The sequence below is a fragment of the Vombatus ursinus genome, unplaced genomic scaffold, assembly GCF_900497805.2.
Source record: "Vombatus ursinus unplaced genomic scaffold, bare-nosed wombat genome assembly UNPS02014820.1, whole genome shotgun sequence".
In the NCBI taxonomy this organism is placed as follows: domain Eukaryota; kingdom Metazoa; phylum Chordata; class Mammalia; order Diprotodontia; family Vombatidae; genus Vombatus; species Vombatus ursinus.
Genome location: NW_020954598.1, coordinates 14,233,463 through 14,259,938, shown reverse-complemented (window position 1 = coordinate 14,259,938; position 26,476 = coordinate 14,233,463). Strand labels below are relative to the sequence as shown.

Below are 26,476 nucleotides of genomic sequence, written 5' to 3'. Positions count from 1 at the left end.
TTAATCCTAAAGATTATAGGTAGTTTATTAAATGGGTGGGAGAAGGGAACAGGGTCAGATCAGTGCTTAAGGAAATCACTTTGACAGCTGGGTGGAGGATAGTCTGGAGTGGGAAGGGACTTGAGGCAAGGAGAATCAAACAGTCTACTGCAGTAGTCTAGGTGTGAGGTAGTGAAAGTATCACCGCATCTGGATGGTGGCAATATCAAACTAACAGGGAGGGATTATATATGAGAGATGTTGCAAAAGTGAAATTGACAGGATTTGGTAACAGATTGTATATGGAGATTGAGAGTAAGGAGTCAAAGATGATACCCAAGTTGACACCACAAGGATGACACCACACCTAGGAGGATGTCGGTATCCTTGGCAGGAGTAGGGAAGTTAGGAAGAAGGTAGGGCTTTGGGGGAAGATAATGAGGTCAGTTTTGGATGTGTTGAGTTTTGAGATGTCCATAGGACATCCAATTCAAGATGTCTCACAGGCCATTGGAGATGGAAGACTGGGGGTTAGCAGTGTGGTTGATCTAAGAATCATTTGCATAGAGATGATAATTGAAACTATGAGAACTGATGAGATCACCAAGTGAAATAATATAGAGGGGGAAGAGAAGAGAACCTAGAATAGAGCCCTGTGGGATGCCCATGGGTACTTTGCCCTTGGAAAGGCAAAGAAGAAAGAATCCAACCATAGAAAGTTATTATGAGAATAGAGAAGACAGGGGTTCATCTTCAGAGGAGGATATTGAAGCAGAGAAACCCCCTTCTACTCTAAAGAGTAACGTCATAAAAAGAATTCCTAGAGGAACTTAAAAAAGACTTTAAAAATCAAATGAGAGAGATGGAGGAAAAACTTTTAGAAAAAATAAGAATAATTCAAGAAAAACAAGAAGACTATGAAAGGAAAATCAACCAATTGGAAAAGGAGATCCAGAATCTTAAGGAAAAAATAACACCTTGAAAATTAGAACTAGGTAAGGTGAAGCCAGTGAAATTATAAGAGATCAAGAAATAATCAAGTAAAATATGAATAATGAAAAATAGAAGAGAAAGTGAAACATCTTGTAAGAAAAACAACAGATCTAGAGAACAGATCAAGAAGAGAAAATATAAAAATAATCAGATTAACTGAAAGCTATGATCAAAAAAAGAATCTTGATATAGTAATACAAGAAATAATTAAAGAAAATTGTCCTGAAGCATTAGAACAAGGTAGGAAAGTAGAAACAGAAAAAATCCATCGAACAGCTTAAAAGAGATCTTATGAGGAAAACTCATAGGAATATTATAGTCAAATTCCAAAACCCCTAGCTCAAGGATAAAATATTAAAAGCAATGAGAAAAAAAATTTAAATATGACAGTGCCACAATTAGAATCACAGAAGACCTAGCAGCAGAGATATTAAAAGACCACAGGTCCTGGAACACTATATATGAAAGAACAAAAGAACTGGGGCTCTGGCCAAAAATATCATACCCAGCAAAGTTAAGCATAATTCTGAATGAAAAAAAAAATGGTCATTTGATCAACTTTCAGACTTTCAAGATTTTGTTAAAAAAAAACAAAACAACCAAACCTGAACTTGATAGAAGATTTGACATACAAAAGCCAAGAGAAACATAAGGTTCATACCAAAGACTGATTACAAGGGATTCGATAAGGACAGACCATTTACTTTTTTATATATGTAAAATGCAAAATGTATGTCTAAGATTCTTATTAATAACTGCGGTAGTTCACAAGAAAGATTGGGGTATACTTGAGTATGATATGACTTTAAAAAAGTAAAATCATTTAGGAATAGCTAAAAAGAGTAGTTATTTTATACAAATGAGGTACAAGAGGAAGAATTGATACAGGGGAATTAGATGGGGGAGGAGGGCTGAGAGTTCTTATAACCTACTTTCATTGGAAACATATTGAGAAGAGTATAAAAGTCTTCTAAATTTAGAAGAAATAAAATGGTGAGGGGATAGGGAGGGAGGAGAGGATAAGGGAGGGATCTGTAGAGGGCAGGGTGAGGGAATAGGTTACAGGGGGCTATAGAAGGCTGTTTAGATTTATGGGAACTAGAGGATGGGGAAAGGATCCTTGGAGGGGGGTAGGCTAAGTAATAGAAGGACAAGGTATTGGGTAGAAGTAAAAGTAGAGGAATCAGGAGGGATAGGAAATAACAAACATAAAAAACAAAGATCAGGAGTAGAATTTGTTTGGGAAAGTATATGTCTATATATGTAAGTATATATGTATATGTATATATCTATAGCTATAGAGAAATATGTCCGCACTCAGTTGCAGACTTCTTGGAGGGGAGGAAGGAGAAAACAGGAACAAAATTAAAAAAGTGCATGGCAGAGAACAAAAGAAAACTTATAGGGAAGCAAAGAAAAGATGGACAGCTCTTGACACAACATGTAGTACTTATCATAAAGGCTTTCTTGAAATGAAAATCTATTGTTACATATTCTAAATCCTCTTTTATGTTCTGCTATGCACATGACATGCTTTTTTTTCTTTTCTTACTTTGTAATTAAGTTCCAATATTTAAGTTTATGATATTTTTTTTCTCTATTCCATATTTGTGTTCTGGTGTTTGAGTCTAAAATAAAATTCAATTTAAAAAAAACAAAAAACTATTCAGCAAAAATAACCAACACATCACCCAAGTATGACATATATGTTCCATACTCATAGTACCTAACCTCTATAAAGAAAGGAGGTAGATATATTCTTATTTCTCTTCTTTGGGCTCAAGATTGGCTCATACAATTTCAAAGGATTTTTGACTAGTCTGTGTTTGTTCTTTCCATTTTCATTGTGTTATCCTTGTGTGTTGTTTTCCTGATTCTGCTTACTTTATTTTCATCAATTCATACGTCTTTTCTTATTTGTAGTCTTTTTTGTATCATTTCTTACTACATAGTAAAATTCTATTACATTCATGTACAACAACTTATTTAGCATTCCCCCATTGAAGAGAATCTATTTTGTTTTCTGTTCTTCTGTTACCAGTAAATAAATAATTCTTGGTATATATGGGCCTCTTCTTTCTGCCATGACCTATTTGGGGCATAATTCTAATGCAATGAACAGTGGGATCATGAGTATGAATATTTTAGTCACTTTCTTAGCATAATTTAAATTGCCTTCATGAATAGATCAAATCACAGCTTCACTAACAATGCAATAGTGTGTCGCTTTCCACAACGCTTCGAACATTGACTGTTCCTATCTTCTATTTTCTTTGACCATTTCCAGGTATGAGATGAAACCTCAGAATTCTTTTTTTATAATGATTTAGAGAATCTTTCATATGGTCATTCATAATCTCTAGCTCACTTGAGAACTGTTTTTTCATATGCTTTTGCTATTTGTCTATTGGGGAATGCACCCTTTTGGTGTTATATATTTCTATGAGGTTGCCTATATATATGCATATACATATATATAGATATTAGATATATATCAAATATGTTTGATGTATTTTTCTATTCAACTACTTCCCTTCATATTTTGTTGCATTAATTGTGCAAAAGCTTTTTAATTTCATATAGTCAAATGATCCCATCTCTCTTTTGTGACCACCTCTATCTTGTTTGATTAAAAATTCACCCCCTACATATACAATGACTTGTTATTCAGTCCATTTAGTTGTGTCTGACTCTTTGTGACTTAGTGGACTGTCCACGGGGTTTTCTTTGCAAAGATACTGGAGTGGTTTGCAATTTCCTTCTCCAGTGGATTAAGGCAAACAGAGGTTAAGTGACTTGCCCAAGGTCACACAGCTAGTAAATGACTATATATACAATACATAACAATACAATAACTACATGAATGTAAAAGGAATGAATAATAACCACAAAACAATAGAAATGAATGTTTTGAAACTATAAAGAACAAGTTTGGCCCCAAAGAAGATATGTAAGAAGATATGTTCCCTAAGTCTTTGCATAGGTTGGGGAGGGGGGAGTACATGGTAATGGGATATTGCACAACATCAGTTTCTTTTGACATATTGATTAGTTTTGCTGATTTTTTTCCCTTCCTTTTTTTTTTTTTTTTTTTAAAGAAATAGTTCCTTGTTAAAAGGTATGGTTGTCTGGAAAGGGGAAGGGGGTAGAATTTAGGGAAAATTTTGGTGATATAAAAAGCAAAAGATATCAAAATCTGTTTTTTGAAAATTTTACCACCTATCCACAGCTTCAAAAGTCACCTGATAAAGGGCTCCTTTTTTGTATGACCTTTAATATTCAGATCATGTGTACACTTTAAATTTAGGGTAAAAGTTGTTGGTCTAAACCAATTTCTGGCATGACCTGATATTGATGAAGCCATGGTGGCTGCCCTTTCTAGATGCTCACTAACCATATTTTTAATGACCCATTCTATAATTTTCCCAGTAATTAAAGTCAAGCTTACTGGTCTGTCATTTGCAGACCATTTTTCAAAAAAATACTTATTCTTTTTTTTAAAAAAATACTTACTCTTTTCCAGTCTTGTAGTACCTCTCCCATTCCATGATCTTTCAGATATTACTGACAGGGACTCTGTAATCTAATCTGCCAATTCTTTCAGTACCCATGGAGGTAGACCATTTGAGCTAGATGACAAATCCTTTGAAGGCAGTTTCTTGGCAGAATGGAAGGAGTGATTCCCAGAAAGGTAGAGTGACCCTTGCACAGGTGCCCTCTTATTAGCTCCTTACTCATTGAATGGCAACTTTCTGTTAGTCATTTTTGTCCTGTCATTTCTAGCTCAAAAGTTATATTGTCTTAGATAGAGAAAACAGAAGCAAAGCAAAAATTGTCTGGTCTAGCCCCCTCCTCTCCACTCAAGCAAAGGTCCTGTTGTCCCTTGTTTGATCCCCTTTTTCTCATAACATAGTTAAAAACTCCAAAGCTTTTTGGGTAGCCTGAGCTTTCCTCACCATCCTCAGCTCATTCTGAATCTTAGTCCTCCTGAAACTATTTTTATAGCACTGTGCCACATTCTTGTATTCATCTTTTATTACCTGACTTTGCTTTCATCTTCTGCAAATTTATTTTTTAAATCTGATAGACAATACACATTTATTAAGTGCCATTTATTAAGTGCCAATACACATTTATTAAGTGTGTAAGTGGGTTGATGATCTGATAAATCCCATTTTTTCTATTCATAGGAATTGCTTTCCTTTTGTGTCTTCCTATGTCATTCTTGAGAATCCTCTATCTTCCTGGGCAGATTTCCCCTGTAATTTTAGTTCATTTTTAGTCTTTAGTCCAAATTTAGTCTTTCCTCTGAACCCTTCGAAATCTGCCTTCCCGAAATCTAGGGTTCAAGTTAGACTATGCTTGAATTTTTTTTCTTTATCACAAACTCTAGTATTTTCATTATTTCCTTCCTAGCAGCCAGTTCTTATCTGTTAGAGAGATCCAGAAAATCATTTCTCCTTATCAACTCCTCCATCTTTTGAAGGATGCCAAGGCAAATAAAAAAAATCATTAGCTACTCTGCTTTAGGAAAGGAGAAGACTCCAGTAGATATCTGGATAATTCCAGTTCCTACCGTATCATGCTTTTGTATCAAGCTTGTGACATTTTTCCAAGTTCCTCACCTACTTCCACTTTCTGTCTAGGTGGTCTATAGCATGTTCTAGTGACAAAGTAACTTGTTTCTCCCTCTAGTGACCTTCCTTCAAACATTCTCTATACAGTTTCTCCCCTAGAGTTCTTGGATTTTCTTATATGACTATACTTTAATATTCAATGCTACCTCCACCTACCTATCCTGTTTCTTTTAAATAGGACATAGACATCGAGAGCCATAACTCAGTAATGTGATTTATGGTCAGGGTCAACAATGGTCAAACCTATACTTCAGAATACTAATTTGGCAGCTCAGTGAAGGATGGACTGAAGAGGGGAGAGATTAGATGCATGGAGACCAATTAGGATAATAAGGCGATAAGGTAAGAAAGAAGTGATGAGAGCCTACACTAGGGTGGTCATAATTGAAGTGGAGAGAATGAGAGAGAGAGGAGAAATGCTGTAGAGATCGAAATGACAAGCAAGACCTAGCAACTCAGTTGATGTGGGAATGAGAAAAGTGAAAAGTCAAGGAACTCCCAAATTTGTGAACTGGTTGATTTGAGGAATAGTAATAACATTTATAGGAATACGGAAGTTAGGAGGAAGAGTAGGCTTAGAGAGAAAAATTAGTTTGGTTTTAGAAATGATGAGTTGAATACAGAGAACTCTTTACTTGGTGAATAAGAGCCAGTGGAGAGGTTTTTTGTTTGTTTGTTTGTTTGTTTGTTTTTAAGCAAAGGAGTATTATAAACAGAACTTTGCATTAAGTACAAGAAAGGTACAAGATTTAAGGCAAGCCACTTGGGTCACCCCTCTGGGTCTCAGGGTAGTGACATATATTATTTTCAGACATGGCCAAAATATCAATTTCTTTTGTGTTGTTACAAGGGAAGGCACTTTTATTGAGAAGGTAAAGTGAGAGTGCAAAAAAATGTTAATGAAAACATTGAAAAAGGCACAAGAGAGCAAAGCTAAGCAAAGAAGGGAATTCAAGATAAGCAGGAAAGGATTAGTACTATCAAGTTAAATTGAATATATACTTTTGTTGTTGTTTTGTTTGTTTGTTTGTTTGTTTTTTATGAGGCAATTGGGGTTAAGTGACTTGCCCAGAGTCACACAGCTAGTAAGTGTTATGTATCTGAGGTCGCATTTGAACTCAGGTCCTCTGCTCTATCCGCCACCTAGCTGCCCCAAGGTTTTTTGTTTCATTTTGTTTTGTTTTTTAAATAAGGAAGTTGTACCAGATTATGTCTAGGGTTTCTTCCAAATGAAAGCAAACATCTGAATAGATCCTCTGAAAGTCTCTTTGGATTAGTCAAGCAACGGTGTGGAGGATGGATTGGAGTGTGGAAAAGGAAAGAAGTAGGAAAGTCTGTTAGGAAGCTATTGGAAGTCTAGATATATAATAATCAGAGCCTGTAATAGAGTAGTATTAAGGGAAATAGGAGGGAAGAGGATGGATGTAAGAAATTTTGACGGGGTAGCTAGATGGTGCAGTGGATACAGAGTTGACCCTGGAGTCAGGAGGCCTTCAGACCAAACACTTGACACTTACTAGCTGTGTGACCCTGGGCAAGTCACTTAACCCCAATTGCCTCACCAAAAAAAAAAAAAAAGAAAAAGAAATAAAGAAAAAAGAAAAGAAAAGAAATTTTGAGGTACTAAGGCAGGACCCTATTCACTTGGTAATGCTATTTGAAGTCATAGTAGTTTAAAAACTCCTCTTCTTAAGGGTTAACCTTGCAAAGCCAAATCTATAAAATGGCAAATTTGACAGAGAACTGTATTCAAGGTAATTTCCTTCCATTTTCCTCCAACTCCTGAAGCACCAAAGGACAGTGTTTCCTTTTCTATGAGCCTTACTTATCAAAATTAGTAAGACGTGGCTCTGAGCATTGACTTATTTAAAAGAAATAATTTTTAAAAGAAAATCTAGTTTAAACTCTAGAAATGTGCTTTTTAAAGTGTTGTAATCTTGGATATGCTTCTGATAAGATGTCCATTTTATTTTTTCCTTTAGTCTACACTATCTAAAACAGTGATCACTGTTCCAGTGACCAGGATATTGTTCTCCAGGACTCTAGTTTTCCAGAGAACTACACATCAAAGTATATGAGCTAGTTAGAAGGACTATATATTTATTTAACTAAGATTTATAGAGAAAGTACAGGAGATCTACAAGTACTAATTGCCTACTATTTTGCCAAGAGCTATGCTTGATAATGTGAGTAGATATTAAAAAAAAAAAGTCCAAGATAAGGTTCTTGCCCACCAACAAAGCCTGGTCAGAGAATTTTCAAGTTAGAACAATATAACCTTAACAATATGTGTTTGTATTATATGCCTACATTATATGTATATGTGTTTCCATTACCCAACACATTTCAGCAATTCACTGCACCTGTAATATCAAGAAAGAGTAAAGGAAAAAATATAAATTTAGTCAACACAACCTTTTCATAGGCCATAATCTGAGTAAAAATGCTCCAAAAGGAGAAAGAAACTGGTTGGGATAATTTCAAATATCTTTGACTTCTATGTATACCAGATACCTGTAAGAAAGTTTACAAGGTTACATACCAGTTTTAAGTCTGGGATTTGATCTGCAGATAGTAAATCACTACTAGTTGTTCCACTTTTGTCTTCTTCGGGGCAAAGCCCCCGAAGCTTTATACCCCTACTCAGGGCTGACCTTAACCTTAGGGTCACCCACTGAATAATCACTGGCAAAATGAAATATGTTATTTCATATAAAACGAAGCTTTACATAATTGAAAGTATTCTGAGAAATAAACAGTTCTCTTCTCCCTCAAGAAGAAAATGGTGAGCAATCCGATTGGGTCAGACTTTAAATGCTTTGTTGCTACCCTACCACTATAATACATCATAATTGAAAAACAGCTGACTATGCAGCCTAAGTTAAGTAAGCACTTTACCCCTTCATCATGGTCTTTGCTTTCCATATTTTTTCCCTTATTACTACTGTGACTATTAAAGAATCACAAGGGGCAGTGGATAGAGCACCGGCCCTGGATACGGGAGGACCTGAGTTCAAAATCTGGCCTCAGACACATAACTCTTACTAGCTGTGTGACCCTGGGCAAGGCACTTAACCCCACTGCCTAGCCAAAACAAAAAACAAAAAACAACAACAACAACAACAACAACAAAAGGGGGGGCAGCTAGGTGGCACAGTGGATAGAGCACTGAACCTGAAGTCAGGAGCACCTGAGTTCAAATCCGACCTCAGATGAAACACTTAACGCTTACTAGCTGTGCGACCCTGGGTAAGTCACTTAACCCCAATGAACCCAGTTGGAATCATTCTTATTGTTAGAATTGGACAAGTTGGAAATTCCTAATGTCATAGAACTGTAATCAACAGACAAGCTAGATAACTGGATAGTTCAGCAGACTGACAAATATTGATCTGATCCATTCAGGTGAATAAAATACTCTGAGTGTAAATGCACTGGCTGAAATGTAATTTGGGAGAAACTTTCCCTCTTTCAGACCACTGGGATACCATTTCACTTAAAATAGTTTGAAATCTGCATAGTGGTATTCCAATGTCTGAAAGAGCTATATTCCTTCTGAAGTGTCTAACACCTAAAAATAGTTTGTTCATCTGGCAGGATATGATAAATTATATTTTTATACCTTGATTAAAAAATTTCAAGTGACCAGGATAGCACATTTTATAGCTGCTTTGAAAATACATGATCCCTGAATAAAAACTTAAGACTTTAACTACCAAAGTTTATTTAAAAATGCTATCATCATCTCATCATTTATAGTAATTAATTTATGGAGGCCATAGATACTGTAACTGAAAGGTTGATAAGCGTACATTAAAAATTTCTAAACAGCTCTATTACATTTTGTTGCTTAAGCGACCCCTTAAGTCCAGGCTCAGGGAAGGCAGAGACCTCTATTTGACTCAGGTTCTATTTGGACCAAGCTTTTATACCAAAAGAACCACAAAAATACAAGCAACATTGAACAAGGAATAGTTTAAAAAAAAAAAAAAGAGGATTCTGTATTACAAATGATTTCTCTGTCTTTCATATGCCCACATTTGAACCCTTCATTAGACAGAAATTGGTTTACCTACAATGTATATATTTTTCTCAGGGAAAATTACAGAATAAGGATTTCATTCCTAAAGAGTTTTTTAAGATATATAAGAAGCCTGCTAATAAATCTGTTTGATACTGTTGGAGTTTGGTTCCAGGGGCTGCTAACAGATCAGTTTTGCCACTGTTTCTGTCAAATCAAAGTCTGGGAGCTCAGTTGACTAAACGGGAATGACTGATCATGATGAATATACTGCTGAAGGTGAAGCCTAAATGTGGGTAGATAAGCAAACTTTGTCAAGAGATCCTCATAGTTTCATAGGGGTCTCAGAGGACCAAACAATTGTAAGCAATAAAGACTTCTGTTAATTAACAATGATGATAATAATAGCCAACATATATGGACATATATAAATTTAAAGTTTGTAAATCACTTTTCATATATTATCTCATTTGATCCTCACAACAACCTGTGAGGTAGATAGAACTGTCATTCCTATTTTACAGATGATGACACTGAGGCTAAGTAAGGTTAAGTGACTTGTCCAGGATTACAATGCTGCTTAAATGTCTCAGGAGGGATTTGAACTTAGATAATCATAACTCCTAAGTCTACTGACCCATCTGCCATGCCATATTTCCTCAACCAGTCCACAGAACAATATTTTAAAGTTCTTTTAAGTGACTATTTTAATGATGCAATTTATTGAGTTGCAGGAAGGCTTTCTTAATAAAAATATCCTCCCCATCAATCTGTTCTGATGTTTCAAATAAGCAGTTAATTCTTAGGGGATAAAGCATTGCTCTCTTTTAGGATGAAAATACTCTTGCTATACTTATTATATGAACTTTTCTGGCATGACTGCTGGTGGAGAGAAGAGAAAGGACATAAAGAGGTTTAAAGTACAGGGAATGCACTTGGGGAGGTAGGATTAAGGAGACTTTAAAGCCCTGAACAACCAACTGATCCATGAGGGCACTGGGGAAGGGAAGGAGAGAGAGGGGTGAAAGGTACCAAATACTGGGGAAGCAATGACACATAAGAAGTCTACATAAATGACATAAATGGTGTCACACTGGAGTGTTGGTAGCAATAAGAGCTAGGGCATTCCAACAAAGTCCAAGACAGGGAATCATATTAAATAGAGGGATCTATCATATATTACTGATCTGAAAAATCAAGTTTAAGAAGGGTCTTATAAAGGAAAGTGATCTTTGTACTAGGCATAGGGTATCTACCCTGTTTTATATTATGTGTCAGGAAGTGGGCAGCCCAGAGCTCATAGTTGTTAATTTTAGCTAGAAAGAGGTTAGATATTAGAATTACCACACATTAGAATACCACCATATTAGAATTATCACACAGTACTTTCCCTCCTACCAGGATATTACTTCACTTACCTCTGAGATTCCAGCTTGTTAGGATAGATTCAGTGGAAGACCTAGACTTCAGTGATTATTGCAAACCTTACTTAGAATGGAGTAGGTTTGTTTAGGATTACTCAGAAGATTCATTAGTTCAGACTTCTCAGCACTAGGTTAAGGATCATCAAGATAGGGAAAGTTAGTGTTATGACTAGATATGCAGGAAGGAGGCTGCCAGTTAGGACTGATATACAAATTGTTCAAGTATAGGGTCAGGACAACTTAGCAAGCACGTGGCTTTGTTGGTTGAAAATCTATAAGAAAATTGAAGGGGCAGCTAGGTGGCGCAGCAGATATAGCATCAGCCCTTAAGTCAGGAGGACCTGAGTTCAAATTCGGCCTCAGACCAAACACTTGACACTTATTAGCTGTGTGACCCTGGGCAAGTCACTTAACCCCAATTGCCTAAAATAAATAAATAAATAAATAAAATAATTGGAGAAAGATCAGGGCAAGATGATACAAACAGGAAAGTAGATACAGACTCTTCAGCAAAGCCGGCAAGTCAAGTGGAGTCAGGGAAGGTTGGGCAGCTAGGTGGCACTGTGAAGAGAGTGCCAGGTCTGGAGTCAGGAAGATTCACCTTCTTGAGCTTAAATCTGGCCTCAGACACTATGGGACCCTGTGCAAGTCACTTAACCCTATTTCCTCTGTTCCTCATCTGCAAAATAAGCTGGAGAAGGAAATGGTAAACCATTCCAGTATCTTTGCCAAGAAGACCCCAAATGGGGTCATTATAGAGTCAGACATGACTGACAACAGCTGAGCAACAGCATGTGTGTGTGTAAATAGGCTGGGTCAGGGTCAGAGAAGATGAGGGGAGGAGTAGAAAGTGATTTTATTAAGGTCAGAAATAACATCTCAGATCTCCATTAAGAGGACAATCATTGACTTGTTAGTTTGGCTGCCAACTGCCTCCATTTAATGAGGTGGACTTTCCCAGTAGCCCCATCCTAGGAAAATGGGGTAATTCTCCTCTCAATGGACCTAGCCACTGGAGAGGAGTAGAAATCCTAATTTGTTTAGGACAATAGTTTTATTTTCCTCAGCTCAGGAATTTTTAGTATAGTAAGGGCGCTATATACCCTTGAGGCAGATAGGAAATACCTCTGCGGCACAATTTCCCCTGAGGATGGGGTTTTCATTGTTCACTTTATCTCCCAGGGATGTAACTAAAGGATTATTTACTAGTAAATGAAATTTTTGTGTGAGCTCCTTTTCCTCGGACTCTCAAGATTAAATGTTTAGATGGTATCTCACCTAGCTTATGAGTAACAGAGACTCCCTTATACCTAGGTGGAGTTATTAGCTAACACAGGAGGAGGAAGGGGAATGATGACCAGTCAGAACAGAAGTTATCGCAGTACTGGATTTGGTGTAAATGTGCTGAGAAAAAGAAAACAAGATCTGAAAATACAGCATGTTCCTGATTAAGGTAGGGCCATAGCAATAGTAAGGCCTTTATGTCAAGCAGTCAGCATTTATTAAGTGACCGACCGCTTTGTGCCCTACACCGTCTTAGGTGCTGAGGATATAAATAGAACAATAAACAAACAGCAGCCCCTGCCTTTTGGGAGCTTTCATTTTTCTATCTGGAGAGACAATGTGTACACAGATAAGTATATATAAAGTAAGGAAAAAGTAATTTTGCTAGGGAGGGCATTAGCAGTTGAGGACATCAGGAAAAACCTTCACGTAGACTACATTTTGGAGAAAATTAGCTATTCTCAGAGGCAGAGATGAAGGAGTACATCTCACGTGTGGGGGACAGTCAGTACAAAGGTACGAAGAGATACAGAGAGCTGTGTGTAGACAGAAAGAGGGCCATTTGCATGTCCAACACCTCAGGGCATACTCCTCAGAAGCTGACCACTGATAAAAGCCTTGACACTTTCTCACTATTTAGTAGATCAAATGAGATGATAAATGTAGAGTGCTTTGTAAACCTTAAGAGAACTATCTAAATGCAGGCAGCTGTTACTGTTTTATCTACTTACTCAGATTTCTAAAGATGATCCTATAAAAATATCTTTAACCAACCGTTCCAGTCTTCTCATACAAATATAGACCAGTTTATAGGTTTTTTAGAGATTTAGCTTCATAGGAGACAAGAAACCTTGGGGTTGTTAGAAACTTCCAGAATAAAGGAGGACGGTTATTTCTCTTTTTTAATGCTAAACTTATTCAGGGCACAATAATCTATCTAGGCACAGTCAGTCAATAAGCATTTATTAATGGCCTACTATGTTCCAGTAACTGTGCTAAATCATGGGGATAAAAGAAAAGGTGAAAGACAGTCCCTGCCCTTAAGGAGCTCATAATTTAATGAGGGAAACAACATGTACAAAACAACTATGTACAATCAAGCTATATACAGGATAAAAAGGAAATAGTCAAACAGAGGGAAGGCATTAAGATTAAGAAGGACTAGGAAAAATTTCATGCCTTGAAAGCCAGAGGATTTTGAATTTGATCATAGATATGATAGGAAGCCACTGGAACTTAATGAATAGTGGAGAACATGGTCAGACCTGTGCTTCAAGAATATAAAATAACTTTGGTGGCTGAATAGAAAATGAACTAGAGCAGGGAACTTGTGGCAGGCAGACCAACCAGCTAATTACTGCAGTAGCCCAGGCATGAGAAGATGATGGCCTGCTCCAGGGTGGTGGCAGTATCAGAGGAGAGATGGGGCAAATTGGAGATGTTATGAAGGTAGAAATGGCAGCCCTTGACAATAGATTGGCTATGGGGGCCAGGGTATGTGAAATAGTGAGCTGAAAATGACACAGATTTCAAGCTGGAGGGACTGGGAGGATGGTGATGCTTTCAATAGTAATAGAGAAGTTTGGGAGGGTGGGGGGTTTAGGGAGAAAGATAATGGGTTCAGTTTTGGACATACTGTGTTTAAGAGGTCTGCTGGACATCTAGTTTGAGATGTCTAATAGGTAGTTGGATATGCAAGTCTGGAGGGCAGGAGAAAGGTTAGGGATGAATAAGTAGATTTGAGAATTATCAGCAGAGAGTTCCAAACTTCCCTGTTAGTGCTGAGGATACTACTACCCTGTTAGTCACCCAGGCTTGCAACCATGGAGATATCCTTGACTCCCCCCCCCACACACACTGTAATGTATGCATTCATAAGGACAGTCTAACCTCACTCAGTATGCCCACATTCTGACCTTAACTATATGATTTTGTTTTATGTTAATCTTATCATTAGCCAGACATTGAAGGACTATTTATGGTGTTCGCTCCCAGGAAGGGCTGGCCACCCCTCCAGGAACCCAGCATTCCTAAACAGGAATGCTCTCAAGGATGCTTTGAGAGCAGCTTCTTTCCCACAGATCACGTATTTTTTGGCAAAAAGCCTTCTTTTTTAGAAGGAATTACTAAAGGCAGGTAGTCTTGAGCCATCTTCAGAATCTCCCCCATTGTATGGACGCATAGCCCAGGACCTTCCCATGGGAACTCTGGAGGCTGACTCCGGCCTCCCCAGCAGCATGATCCAGATGTAGATGATCCCCTGATGGTCATGATTGATTGTGGTAAGATTGGATACTGACTGTGACTTACTGACTGACTGAGAGTTATGTTAACTATTGAGACATATTATTATTGCTTACTTACTGAGACTTACACTATCACTTACTTAGCTTTATTATTGTTTTAATAATAAATATGTTTACTATATACATACACATATCTATCAAACCTGAGACTGTCATTTCTGAACCAGTCCGAACCAAAACTAAATTAAGCTGCAGCAAATAAGGTTGCTTCGCAACACACACACATACACACCCCCCCCCCCCATATCCAATCTATTGCCAAGCTCTGTCATTTTTACCTTCGTATCTCTTAACATATGCTACCTTATTTCCTCTCAGATGCAGGTTTTCACCTCCTCACATCTGGACTACTGTGAACAGCCTGCTAGTGGTCTTCCTGGTACAAGTCTCTCCTTATTGTACAAGTCTCTCCATCGTTCACTCAGTTGTCAGAGTCTTCCTACAGCACAGGTCTGACCATGTAACCCCCTCAACACATATACTCAGTAAACTCCAGTGGCCCCCTATTCCCTCCAGAACCAAATATAAAACCTTCTGTTTGACTTTTAAAGCCCTTCAAAACCCTCCCTACTACTTTTCCAGTCTTCTTACATCTTTCCCCATCCCCCTTCACGTACTCTTCAATCCAATGACACTGGCCTTGTTCCTCAAATAAAACACTACATCTCTTGACTGAGCATTTTCACTGGCTGCCTCCCATACCTGGAATGCTCTCCTCCCCTTATCTCTACCTTTTAGCTTTTCTGGTTTCCTTCAAGTCCCACCTAAAATCCCGCCTTCTATTGGAAACCTTTCCTAACCTCCTCTTAATTCTTTTTTTTTTTTAATAATTAATTTAGTTTTAGTTTTTAACATTCACTTCCATTAGATTCTGAGTTTTAAATTTTCTCCCCTCTTTCTCCTTCCCCTTCACCAAGACAGCATGCAATCTGATATAAGCTGTACTTATACATTCATATTAAACATTTTCACATTAGTCATGATGAAGAATTAGAACTAATGGGAGGAACCACGAGAAAGAAGAAACAAAACAAAACAATGAAAGAAATGGAGAGCAAATAGTATGCTGCCATCTGCATTCAGACTCCAAAGTTCTTTCTCTGGATGTGGATGACATTTTCCATTGTGAGTCTTTTGGAGTTGTCTTAAATCCTTGCATTGCTGAGAAGAGCTAAGACTATCAAAGTCAGTCAACATACATTGTGGCTATTGCTGTGTACAATGTTCTCCTGGGTCTTCTCACTTCACTCGGCATCAGTTCATATAAATTTTCCAGGTTTTTCTGAAGTCCACCTGCTCATCATTTCTTACAGAACAAGAGTATTCCATTCCCTCAATTTCCAATTCTTTGCCACCACGAAAAGAGCTGCTATAAATATTTTTGTACATGTGGGTCCTTTTTCTGTTTTTATTATCAGATCTAGAAGTGGTATTGCTGGATCAAAGCATACGCACAATTTTATAGCCCTTTGCGCATAGTTCCAAATTGCTTTCCAGAATGGTTGACTACACCAATTACAACTATACCAACAATGCATTAGTGTTCCAATTTTCTCACATCTTATCCAACATTTATCATTTTCCTGTTTTGTCATGTTAGCCAATCTGATAGGCACGAAGTGGTAACTCAGTGTTGTTTTGACTTTTATTTCTCTAATCAATAGTGATTTAGAGCATTTTTTCATGACTATAGATAGCTTTAATTTCTTTCTCTGAAAACTGCCTGTTTGTATCCTTTGACCATTTATCAATTGGGGAATGACTTGTATTCTTATAAATTCTACTCAGTTCTCTATATATCTTAAAAATGAGGCCTTTATCAGAGACACTGGCTGTAAAAATTGTTTGCCAGCTTTCTGCTTCCCTTCTAATCTTGGTTGCATTGGCTTTGTGCAAAAACTTTTCAATTTAATGTCATCAAAATTATCCATTTTGCATTTCATAACATTCTCTATTTCTTGTTTGGTCATAAATTCTTCCCTTCTCCATAAATCTGACAGGTAAACTATTCCTTGATCTCCTAGTTTGTTTATAGTATCAGCCTTTATATCTAAATCGTGTTCTCATTTTGACTTTATCTTGGTATACAGATATAAGATGTTGGTCTATACCTAGTTTCTGCTATACTATTTTCCAGTTTTCCAACAATTTTTGTTAAATAGTAAGTTCTTATCCCAGAAACTGGAGTCTTTGGATTTATCAAACAGTAGATGACTAGAGTCATTGACTACTGTGTCTTGTGCACCTAACCTATTCCGCTGACCCACCACTTTATTTCTTAGCCAATACCAAGTAGTTTTGATGACTGCTGCTTTATAATACAATTTAAGATCTAATACAGCTAGGCCACCTTCCCTTGTATTTCTTTTCATTAATTCCCTTGATATTCTGGACCTTTTGTCCTTCCAGATGAATTTTCTTATTTTTTCTAGCTCTATAAAATAATTTTTGGTACTTTGATTGGTATGACACTGAATAAGTAAATTAATTTAGGTAGAATTATCATTTTTATTATATTAGCTCGGCCTACCCATGAGCAACTGATGTTTTCCAATTATTTAGATCTGACTTTATTTGTGTGAAAAGTGTTTTGTAAGTGTGTTCATATAACTCCTGGGTATGTCTTGGCAGGTAGACTCCCAAATATTTCATAATGTCTACAATTACTTTAAAAGGAATTTCTCTTTTTATCTCTTGCTATTGGGCTTTATTATTAAAATATAGAGATGCCAATGATTTATGTAGGTTTATTTTATATCCTGCAACTTTGCTAAATTTGTTTATTATTTCAAGTAGTTTTTACTTGATTTTCTTGGACTGCAAAAATATAGATGTAAAAATTTTAAATAAAAATTTAAGTATACCATCATATCATCTGCAAAGAATGATAGCTTTATTTCTTTTTCGCCTATTCTAATTCCTTCAATTTCTTTTTCTTCTCTTATTGCTAAAGTTAACATTTCTAGCACAATACTGAATAACAGTGGTGATAACCGACATCCTTGTTTCATGCTAATCTTACTGGAAATGCTTCTAGCTTATCCCCATTACATACAATGCTTGCTGATGGTTTTAGATAGATGCTAATTATCATTTTAAGGAAGACTCCATTTATTCCTCCGCTCCCTATTGTTTTTACTAGGATTGGGTGTTGTATTTTGTCGAAACCTTTTTCTGCATTTATTGAGATAATCATATGATTTCTGTTAGGTTTATTGTTAATATGGTCAATTATGCTGATAAGTTTTCCTAATACTGAACCAGCTCTTGCATTCCTGGCATATATCCCACCTGGTCATAGTATATTGTCCTCGACATAAGTTGCTGTAATCTCTTTGCTAGTATTTTACTTAAAATTTTTGCATCTATAGTCTTTAGGGAAATTGGTGTATATTTTTCTTTCTCTGTTTTGGCTCTTCCTGGTTTAGGTTATCAGCACCATATTTGTATCATAAAAAGAATTTGGTAGGACTCCTCCTTCACCTATTTTCCCAAATAGTTTATATAGTATTGGAATCAATTGTTCTTTAAATGTTTGATAGAATTCACTTGTAAATCCAACTGGCCCTGGAGATTTTTTCTTAGGGCTTGTTCAATTTCTTTTTCTGAAATGGGGTTAAGCATTTTATTTCCTCTTCTGTTAATCTGGGCAATTTATATTTTTGTAAATATTCATCCATTTCACTAAGTTTATTGCATGCAGTTGGGCAAAAAAGCTCCTAATTTTTGTTTTAATTTTCTCTTTATTGGTGGTAAATTCACCTTTTTCATTTTTGATACTTGGTAGTTTGGTTTTCTTCTTTCTTTTTTTAAATCAAATTAACAAAAGGTTTGTCTATTTTATTGATTTTTTTCATAAAACCAGCTCTTAGTTTTATTTATTAATTCAATTTCTTTTTCTTCTCTTATTGCTGAAGCTAACATTTCTAGTACTATCTTGAATAACAGTGGTGATAATAGACATTCTTGATTCTCCCCATTCTTATTAGAAATGCTTCTAGTTTATCCCCATTACATACAATGCTTGCTGATTGTCGTCTTAATTTCAGTTTTATTAATCTCTCCTTCGGTTTTCAGAATTTCTAAATTGGTATTTAATTGGGGATTTTTAATTTGTTCTTTTTCTAGCTTTTTCAGTTGCATGCCCAATTCATCGATCTCTTATTTCTCTATTTTATTCATGTAAGCATTAAAACTTCCCTTAAGAATCGCATTTGCTGCATCCCATAAGTTTTTGTATGTTGTCTCATTATTGTTATTCTCTTGATGAAGTTATTGATTATTTCTATGATTTGTTGTTTGATCCACTCATTCTTTAGGATTAGAGTTACTAAACCCCTAAGGGGGGAAAATTGAAGTACTTGGGGTTATTGAAAATCTCGGGGCAGCTAGATGTTGCAGTGGATAGAGCACCGGCCCTGGATTCAAAAGGACCTGAGTTCAAATCTGGCCTCAGACACATTAACACTTACTAGCTGTGTGACCCTGGGCAAGTCACTTAACCCCACTGCCTAACCAAAAAAAAAAGGAAGAAAAAGAAAATCTCCACTTATTCAACCATTCTGGAGAGCAATTTGGAACTATGCCCAAAGGGCTGTAAAAATGTGCATACCCTTTGATTCAGCAATACCACTACTAAGTCTGTATCCCAAAAAGATTATAAAAAATGGAGAAGGACCCACATGTACAAAAATATTTATAGCAGCTTTTTTTGTGGTGATAAAGAATTAGAAATTGAGGGGGTGTCCATCAATTGGGGAATGGCTGAACAAGTTGTGGTATATGAATGTAATGGAATACTGTTGGGCTATAAGAAATGATGAGCAGGCGGATTTCAGAAAAACCTGGAAAGACTTACATGAACTGATGCTCAGTGAAATAAGCAGAACCAGGAGAGCACTGTATACAGTTGAAGCAACATTGTGTGATGATCAACTCTGATAGACTTAGCTCTTGTCAGCAATACAATGATCTAAGACAATTCCAAAAGACTCATGATGGAAAATGCCATCCACGTCCAGAGAAAGAACTATGAAATCTAAATGCAGATGGAAGCATATATCGTCATTTTGGTTTTGTTGTTTTTGTTTCTTATCTCGTGGTTTTTCCTTTTCTTCTGATTCTTCTTTCACAACATGACTAATGTGGAAATGTTTACTATGATTGTACAAGTATAGCCTATATATAGCTGTCTTTGGGAAGAAGGAGAGGAGGGAGGGAAGGAGAGGAAAATTTGGAACTCAAAATCTTATAAAAGTGAATGTTAACAATAATTAATTAAAAAAAAAAAGAAAATCTCCACTTAACACAAATTCTAATGTGTTCTCCCACAATATTTGACAGAACATGTAAAAACATGATAGGACCAGCACAATACAAGATATGTTGTGACCATTGCCATAATGAAAACCAAAGGACAAAAGGTTAAACTTTTAAGGAATACTCCTAAAGAGAGGAATCAAATACCACGGCAGAAGTGCTTTGAAAGAGCTAATGAACAACTGTAGAAAGGCATTGGGAAAGTTACATCAATATCTCACTGGTAGAATGCACCCTATCTTCCCCAATTAAAGGCAACAAAAAAAAAATATAGAACAGAGTCCAGAAAACAAAAAATTTAACAAATTCTAGATTCCCTTATTTCACAATTAAAATTGAAAGTCAAAAGATTAAGGCTATGCAAAAAAAAAAAAAATCAATGCCAATTTAAAAAAAAAACACCTTAGAACAGTGATCTTAAGAAATAAAAAATTCAGGGGAGAATGAAGAATCTTAGAGAAGAAAGATTTAGAATATTTCTGGACATATATATGGTTACAAGAAGTGCAATACAACAAAAACACAAGTCAGACACTGACAAAGCTTGTGGAGATAGCCTAAGGGCAAGAAATTAAGCAAAGCATAACCACGGATAGCTATGTGAATCAGTAGACGTAGGTGCACCAATCAAGATGGGACTTAGGGTGCAGAGCAGAAATTCCAGATATAAAAGGATTGAGACCTCCAGGTCATAGTTTCTGGTGTTGGTAGTAAGGTGGTTGGCAAGGCTATGGAGAAATTAATCATAAAACATTTTTAAGTGCCTACAATGTGCTAGCCATTGGCAATAAAAATACAATGAGTGAAATAATTCCTACTGGCAAGGAGTTTATATTTGAACAGAAAAGACAAGGACATATACAAGCATATGTAGCATATAAAGGGAATTACTATAAATAAATACAAAGTAGGTAAATATGGGTTTGAGAGGTCCCGCACAATCAGGTGGGAGTATTAGGAAAGGCTTCATGTAGAAAGTGGTACTTAAGCTGTACTTAAGCTGAATGTTGAAGGAAGAAAGGGATTCTAGGAGGTAGAGGAAGGGAAGGAAGGAATCCCAAGCACAGGGGTGAGTTAATGCAAAGACAAAGGAGAGGAGTGATGGACGGTCTTTTTAAGGAATTGAGAGAAGGCCAGTTTGATGGTCAGAGTGAAAGGACAATAATGTGCAATGAAATTATAAAAGATTGTTGAAGAAGGGCTATGAAGGGATTTAATAGCTAAATGGGAATTTACAGTTGATTCTAGAGGCAATAGAAAGCCACTGGAATTTACTAAGTAGGGGTATGATGTGGGCATTTCTCTGCTTAAGGAAAATCACTTTGGATCAGTGTATATGATGGCCTAGAGGCTTGTGGCAGGGAGGTCAATTAGTGACAAAAGCCTGAACCACCTGATAATGGTGTGAGTAGAGAAGAGTCAAGAGTATTTGTGGAGACAGAGAGGGCTTGCCCTTACCCTTCAAGAGAAGAAGTAGAGATTTTATTTCAGAAGGCATCTCATAAAGGTTTCTCCACATACCAGTGATCCCTCCAAGTATAAAGCAATTATGTATGTATTCAGAGAATTTGAAACTTACATCACTAAAAAATCTAGAAAAATTGGAATGGACGGCATTCCATCATAACTTGGCATAGCACAAGTGTAGCAAACAGTATATAATGTCATCCCTATATCTCACTACGTAGTCGCAACAGAAACTGTTTTGGCCAAGGATCCTAGGAACTATTATCTGAAAAAGAATAACAAAATCCTCCTTACTTACACATAGGAAGACATACTAACTGAAGCAAAATGAAGTAGAGCCAAGAAAACAATTTATGTACACCATGACTAAAACAATATAAATGGGAAGAACAACAAAACTGTCGAAACTAAATGCTGAAAAATTACAATGATCAAACTTCACCCCAAAGAAGAGGTATAAGAAGGTGCCTCTTATTCCCTCTTTTCAGATGTGTGTGGATATGGAATATGTAATATGTAATATAAGTTCCATTTTTTCAGTTTGTTAGTTTTGCTGAACTTTTTAATCTACCTTTTTAAATTTCTTGTTATAAGAGATAGATCTCTGTTTGGGGGTGGGGAGAAGGGATAACATAGTAAGTATAGGTGATATAAAAACAAGTTATTGGTAAAATGTATGTGTCTGTGTCTGTGTGTATATCATAGGGCAGCCCAATATGCACATGCCAGCATAAAATGAACTGCTGCAAATCTGCTCTTTCCCAAACCAGACATAGCTAGCACCTCTAAGGTTTATCTCTGTTGTGTAATTCTATCTGTGTTCCTCTGCCCTCACCCCTGTAGGTAACATAATGGAGAATATGAGACCTGGAGTCAGAAGATCTGGGTTCACTTCTGCCACTTAATAACTTTGACTATGGACATGTCACAACCATTGCATGACTGCTTCTCCACTTACAAAATGAGATAATTGTTTTATTTCCCTGGGATCATTTCACTTTTCATTGTTAAATCCCCAGTGCTTCCATATTGCAGGTATTTGAAAAAATATATATTAATTGAATCTGCACTACCTATTTTAAAGGGTTGTAAGGGCTAAATGAGGTAACATAAAGCATCATATAACTGTAAAGTGCTCTGTAAATGTAAACTGTTTTAGTTATCATGGAATATATGTCTTATAACACACATAGATCATCAATTATAATCTTAACCTTATTAAAATACTTCAAAAGATCTGTGATTTGGGGCAGCTAGGTGACACAGTGAATAGAACACTGGCCCTGGAGTCAGGAAGACCTGAGTTCAAAATAGGCTTCAGACACCTGATATTTACTATCTGTGTGACCCTGGGTAAGTCACTTAACCCCACTGCCTAGCAAAAAAAAAAAAAAGCCAAACAAACAAAAAAAGATCTGTGACATATATATATATATATATATATGAATCACAGTATATATATTCACATATATATTCATATATCTTCCCCCATACACCAAGTGTTCTAGGTGCATGTATTCATGTAGATACATCTACATACACACCTATCTATCTATCTGTTTTGAATCAGAGATACAAGAGAAGGAGCCAGGAACTGGCCTACAAGAAAGAGATTTTCCACAAGAGAATGCCTTGACTTACATGTCTATGTAGTATGCCCACATTAATGGAACATACATGGAGTCACATATAAGATCAGAGGATTTAAGGGTTAGGAGGAACTTTCATAGATTACCTACTTGAACTGCTTCATTTTAATTTGATTATCATATATAGCTTCTTATGAAAGATACATCATTAACTGAACCTAGTAGCCTCTTCGCTAGAAATACATTCAGTTAGAACACACTCACCAGTGCTCTAAGTGGGTAGAGTATTTATTTGTTTACTATGTGCCAAGTACTATATGTGCGGCAGATAAAGATACAAATGATGGCCCCTCCTCTGCTCTCAGTGGTCGCTCATCCTGCAGTTCCTCATAGCTCTCAGCAGGCATTGCCAAGCATTGTTCTGCATTACCGCCCCTTCCTCCAGGTAAAACAAAAAGCAAGAACAAAGTCCTTACTACATTTCAGCACAGGCTTAAACAAGAGAGGAAGACCACTAGAATTTTCTCTGCTTGGCAGGAAACACCATTCTCCCAGTACCATAGTGTGTGATGCCAGACTAAGGACTTCCTCACACTAAGGCTATTCTCCCTTTGCCATCATTCTGGGCAACCTCTGGCCTAATGTCTACTGGTTTTCCTGGTTTGTTACATGGTTCTCTCCTTATTCCTTTCCTATGAACTAACTGTTTCTTTTCAGCCTTCTTTGCTGAACCTTCATACCTGTCCCTTTCCCTAACTGTGGACTTCCCCCAAGTCTTTGTCCTGAGCCCTCTTCTCTCTAGTCTTCACAATCTCTCTGTGATCTCATAGGCTCTCATAAGTTCAATTGCCTTTACAAAGATGATTCTCAAATCTATATATCCAGCCCTAACTCTTCCTTAAACTCCAGTCATACATCTATCACTGGCTGCCCGCTACTGAATATCTCTATCTTAATGTCCCAAAGGCATCTCAAACTCAGCCTGTCTAAAAAAAGAATTACTCATTATAATTTTTCATTATTCCCTCTGTCCCATAAATCTGCCCCTTCTCTAAACTTCAATGTTTCTATTGAAAGTGTCACCATCCTTCTAGTTATCTAGGTTCACAATCTTAGAATCACCCTTTCTCTTTCCTCAACCCCTACTATAGTCAATCAATTGCCAAGTTTTCTTGAATTGTAGATCAAGTTCAAGATTTTAAATTCAATAAGCACTCCCAGACCATGAAATCCAATTAAAAAACATTTTACTGTTTAAAAGTCAAAAGAATACACTTAAAAAACATAAATTAAGAATAAAATACTACTCACCCCTTCCTACAATCATCAACACAATCAGGAAATCAAAAACATTAAAGTGAAATTTGATTTAATTTGTCTTTTTATTTCAATAGGCAGAACCTTGCCCTCTTCTTCAAGGGCCTGTCTAATTCCCCTGTGGCTAGTATATGAAGAGCTAGGTGGAGTAGCCAGGGAGAAAGGACAAGAGAAGTAAAGGAGTATTGATAAAAAGGAACTTGCAGGGAAGGTGGTTACACTCAGAAATTTGGAGACAGCCCAGTGATTCCTGCCAGCAACTACCATCCAGTGCCCCACTTGCTGTCTGCATACCTCCTACCTCATGAATATATCTCTACATTCCTCATATCTATGTCTTTCATTTTACTCACACAAAGTTCAGGCCTACATCTTGATGGGACTATTGCCAAAAGCTTTCAATTGGTCTCCTTGTTACCTATTACATCATTCTCTAATCCATTCCTCACACAGTTGTCAAAGCCTTCTTATAGCAGTGTGAACATCACTTCCATGCTCAAGAATCTTCAATGGCTCCCTATTGCCTCTGGAATAAAATATAAATTCAGCCTGGCATTTGAATGCCTCTCACACTTCGGATCACCCTTATTCTTCTATACTTACTTCATTCTACTCCCTTTCACTCTGTACTTGCTAACCTGGCCTACCTGCTGTTCCCCAAATTCAGAATTGCATCCTCTGCTTGGTGCCCTTTGCACAGATGGCATTCCATTCCCAGAATGCACTTGCTCCTTATCTCTGCCTCTTAGGATCTTTAGTTTTCACCAAGGTTCTGTTCAGATATCACCACTCATAAGAAGCCTTTCACAATTCTCCTAGTAATTAGTCTCCTCTCCTGCCCAAATTATCTATTTACTTAGATGTTTTATTCCTCAGTAGAATATAAACTTTCTAAATAAAGTACTAATGAGCTGCCTAAACTAAACTAAAACTAATAAAGTTTGCCCTTTTTGTCTGGGAATCCCAAAGCCTAACATATTGCTCACACTAGGCACTTTAATACATGCTTGTTTAATTGAATTGGTCTTATAAAAGCTTACCTAGGGAGCATATTTCCTATGATTCACTAACTTTAAGAGAATCTCTGGCACCAACTTCAGATCAAATAAAGTGACTACAAATTATGATGTGCTTTCTCCTTTTGATACATTTAATCTGAAGAAAACCTGATTCTTAAACTACCCTATAAATCACCTCAATTGGTATTGCATAATTTCTTAATAATCAAGCATTTATTAAGCATTTATGTACCAGGTACTAGGAATAGAAAGGCAAAAAGCTCATCTTCAAGAACCTTCTATTTTTGAGAGGGAGATAATATGTCACATTATATACAAAATAAATGTGATAATGAGGCCAGCATTTAGTGCCTGGGGGACAAAAGGAGGGAATCAGAAAAGCTAAAAGTAGGTAAACTAAGCCTTGAACAAAACTAGAGATTCTAAGAGATGGATATGTGGAGGGGAGTGTACTCTTTAAGTATAAAGGACAGCTAAGCTAAAAAAAAAGGCTAAGAGCCAGGGAAATAGTGTTGAGTGTGAGGCACACCAAGTCGGTCAGAAAGACCAGAATACATGAAGGAGAGAAATGTATTAAAAGGCTGCAAAAGTAGGTTAGGGGGCAGGTTGTAAAAGGCTTTAGTTATTAAAGAGTTCGTATTTTGTTTTAGAGATAATAGGGAACCCTCAGGGTATAATGAAGACTATGTAGCAGGCTATCATAATTATAATAGCCCAGGTCCAATGTGGTAAGAAATTTGGACTACAGCTGTAGCCCTGTGAGTTGAGAAAAGGGGAGAGATGTGAAACATGTTGCAAACACCTTGGTAGGCTAGGCAAACGACTAAGTATACGGGGTGAGGAGTTAAACACATCTCTGAGACTGAGAATCTGGGCAACTAGAAAGACTAAGCGTGTAGACAGTATTATTCCTATATGGCAAGACTTTAAACAACTCCTACTAGTTATGGAATCTATCTAGGGGTAAGGGTGGGAAGGCAAATGTGCTCCTCCAAGTCCTTCAGCACATGAATTCCCTCTGGAATATCTTTTATTTAGAGAGACAGGGAAGGGGTAAAAGATTCAGGATAAACTAGCTACATTTTACTATGAGTACATGTGAAAATTCAAATTACTGTACA

General features: G+C 36.7%; 1 protein-coding gene across 1 annotated transcript in view; it reads right to left on the bottom strand.

The window, feature by feature from the left end:
- The window catches only part of SUN3 (Sad1 and UNC84 domain containing 3), a 53,659-nt gene that overhangs the window by 26,074 nt on the left and 1,109 nt on the right, over nucleotides 1-26,476 (bottom strand). The gene's annotated exons all lie outside the window — the stretch shown is intronic.